The sequence below is a fragment of the Uranotaenia lowii genome, chromosome 1, assembly GCF_029784155.1.
Source record: "Uranotaenia lowii strain MFRU-FL chromosome 1, ASM2978415v1, whole genome shotgun sequence".
NCBI classification, from domain to species: domain Eukaryota; kingdom Metazoa; phylum Arthropoda; class Insecta; order Diptera; family Culicidae; genus Uranotaenia; species Uranotaenia lowii.
The window spans coordinates 100,083,306-100,086,969 of record NC_073691.1 but is presented as its reverse complement, the minus strand read 5'-3'; positions in this window follow the sequence as shown (position 1 = coordinate 100,086,969).

Sequence of the window (3,664 nt, the reverse complement as noted above, 5' to 3'; positions counted from 1 at the left end):
AAAGGACACATCAAGTCCTAGGAGATGGTCCTCATCAGCAGTCTTCAAGAAATGAAGCACCCGGCGGAAGCGGTACGATCGGAGCAGGAAGCGTTCGAGTCGGCAGGAGTTCCGTTGCGTTGCCCCCCATTGAGAAGCTGCGTGGAAGGGACAATTACACGTCGTGGGCGTTTGCGATGCGGATGATTTTGATCCGCGAGGGTAGCTGGTCTGCTGTGGAAGGAGGTGGTGATGGTGTGCCGGAAGATTTGAAGCTGCAAGCTTTGGCCACCATCTGCCTGAGCCTAGAAAGCTACAACTACAGCTTGGTGCAAGATGCGGTCAGTGCCGAGGACGCGTGGGCGAAATTGAAAACTGCTTTCCAAGATACTGGGCTAACAAGGAAGATAGGATTGCTGAGAAAATTCACGTCGGTGCGGCTCGTCAATTGTTCCAGCGTTGAGGCATACGTGGACGAGTTGATGAGCACCAGTCACAAGCTCAGAAACGTGGGATTCGAGGTGAACGATTCCTGGCTAGCAGCGATTTTGCTGATGGGCCTTCCCGAACAATACGAGCCTATGATAATGGGGCTCGAAGCTTCCGGAACGGCGTTGACATCGGATGCAGTAAAGGCCAAAATCCTTCAAGACGTGAAGCTGGAACGTGGTCCGATCGGCAGCAGCACGGACGGTGCTCTGTACAGCAAAATGAACCGGAAGAAATCAAGTGAATCGAAAGAGGGTGGCAAAAACGAGAAGCTTTGCTACAATTGCGAGAAGCCGGGACATTTTGCCGTCAAGTGTCCGCTCAAGAGGACGAAAGGAAGCAAGCCCAAGGGATTCTGCAGCATTTTTGCCATCGGAGACGTCAAAGCGGATGAATGGTATCTGGATTCCGGAGCCACCGTTCACATGGCTCGGGCGGATCAACCATTTGTTAATGTGGTTACCATGGAGCACGATGTTGGGACAGCAAACAACGGTAACATGAAAGCTGTCGCCAAGGGAACGGTTCGCATGGAAACTGGCGAAGGACGAGTTGACGTTGCTAACGTGTTGAAAATTCCTGACCTAGCAACCAACTTGTTATCGGTGAGCGCCATTTGCAAGAAAGGCCATAAGGTGATTTTCATGGCCAAGAAGTTCGAGATCTGGGACGAGAGCGGCGAGCTAGTCATCACCGGAACTGAAGAAGGTGGTCTGTATCGAGTTAGTCGGCCGCAGAAAGCGTTTTTGGCGAACAGCATCGAACTTTGGCACAGACGTCTAGGCCATTTGAATGAAAGCAGCTTGAAGAAATTGAAGCGAATGGCCAACGGTATGGAATTCCAAAATGAAGCGATCGTTGATTGTGAGTCGTGTCTCAAAGGGAAGCAGGCACGATTTTCGTTTCCGAGCAGCGAGTCAAGAGCCACGGAGCTGTTGGAGTTGGTACACTCCGATCTCTGTGGGCCCATCGAGGTGTCATCGTTTGGAGGCAGCCGTTATTTTGCAACGTTTGTCGACGATGCGAGCAAGAAGGTCGTGGTCTATTTTCTCGAACGCAAAAACCAGGCGCTTGAGGCTTTCCAGAAGTTCAAGGCCAATGCTGAGCGACAAAGCGGCAAGAAGTTGAAGATCCTGCGTACCGACAACGGGACGGAGTACGCAAACCGAGGCTTCCGAAAGGTTCTGGAGCGCGAGGGTATCCGGCATCAAACGACTTGTCCATACACGCCGCAGCAAAACGGCGTCGCGGAGAGGATGAACCGTACACTGGTGGAGAAAGCACGGTGCATGCTGAACGATGCGAAGCTTGGTAAGGAGTACTGGACAGAGGCAGTCGCGACGGCCGCTTATCTCGTCAACCGATGTCCGACGAGGTGTTTGGACAACAAGACGCCGGAAGAGGCGTGGTCTGGCAAGAAACCGAATCTTCGTCACTTGAAAGTGTTTGGTTCAAGAGTGACGACCCACATCCCGAAAGCGAAGCGCAAGAAGTTTGATCCCAAGGCAAAGGACGGCATTTTTGTTGGTTATTGCGAAGATACCAAAGGCTATCGTGTGTATGACCCCGAGCGCAACGAGTTCCAGATCAGCCGAGATGTTGTGATTTTGGCTGAGGGCGAGGCGAGCGCACGCGCAGCGTGTGATGTGAAACCTGTTGAGTTCTTCGAACTGAAATTCGAGGAAGTCATCGAGTCAGGCGTTGGTTGTGCTGGTCCAGACGCACGACAACCGGTCGATGCCGTTATCCTTCCTGGCATCGATAATGCTGGAAATGAAGTTGCTGGTGGCGGTGCCGAATCTGCCGAAAATGCGCTCCCACCGCAAATTCAAAGACCAGCTAATGAGCAAGGGTTGAGGCGCAGCGGTCGGGAGCGCAGGTATCCAGGCAAGTATTCTGATTTCGTTAGCTATGGATCCTTTTCTGGTAAAAGTGTTTCCCCTCAGTTACCACCCGAGAAGGCCGATGATGCGAAGCAGATGGACGATCTAACTACCTACGACGAGGTTCTGTGTCGGTCCGACAGAGAGCATTGGGTTCGAGCCATGGAAGAAGAGCTGCAGTCGTTGAGCGAAAACGAGACGTGGGTGCTGACCGATCTGCCCGAGGGGCGGAAAGCTATACGGAACAAGTGGGTCTTCAAAACGAAGCGTGGACCCGATGGAGTTGTTCAGCGGTACAAGGCTCGTCTCGTAGTCAAGGGCTGTTCCCAGAGGCCAGGTCTGGATTACGATGAGGTGTATTCCCCCGTCGTGCGGTACGCGACGGTCCGATACCTCATGGCCCTGGCGGTGTGTTATGATCTGGACATCGATCAGATGGACGCCGTGACGGCGTTTCTACAGGGCGAGCTGAAGGACGAGGAAATATACATGGTGCCGCCGCAGGGTGTGGAGAACCGGAGCGGCAAGGTTTGCCGGCTGAAGAAGGCACTGTACGGCTTGAAGCAGTCAAGCCGCGTTTGGAATGCTCAGCTGGATGATGTACTGCAGAGGTTCGGACTGAACCGTTCTTCAGTCGATACCTGCCTGTACTGGATGGTGCGTGAGGAAAAGTTAATGTCCGTCACCATCTACGTTGACGATTTCTTGATCTTCACCAACGACCGGAAATTGAAGCAGAAGCTGAAGGCGTACTTGTGCGAGCAGTTCAAGATGAAGGATCTCGGTGAGGCCAAGTACTGTCTAGGTGTCCGAATTACGAGGGATCGAGAAGAGGGAAAGCTCTGGCTCGATCAGCAAGCGTACGTCGAGGAGATTATCCAGCGGTTTGGCATGGCAGATGCGAAACCGGTGTCCATTCCAGCAGATCCGAGCGTGAGGTTGGGCAAGTCCATGGGTCCCAACGGTCCGGAAGAAGAAGCTGAAATGAAGAAGGTGCCATTCAAAGAAGCGGTGGGATGTCTGTCGTTCGCAGCTCAAGTAACTCGTCCGGATATTTCCTATGCGGTTAATGCGGTGAGCCAGTTCTGTTCAAATCCAGGACGACAGCACTGGGAAGCAGTCAAGAAAATCATCCGCTACTTGAAGGGTACTACAACGAAGAAGCTGAAGTACAGCAAGTGTGGATCATCTGAGCTGGTCGGTTTTAGCGATGCCGATTGGGGAGGAGATCCCGACAACCGAAGGTCGACGACTGGCTACGTGTTCACGATGCACGGAGGAGCCATTTCGTGGAACGTCAAGAAGCAGCCGAC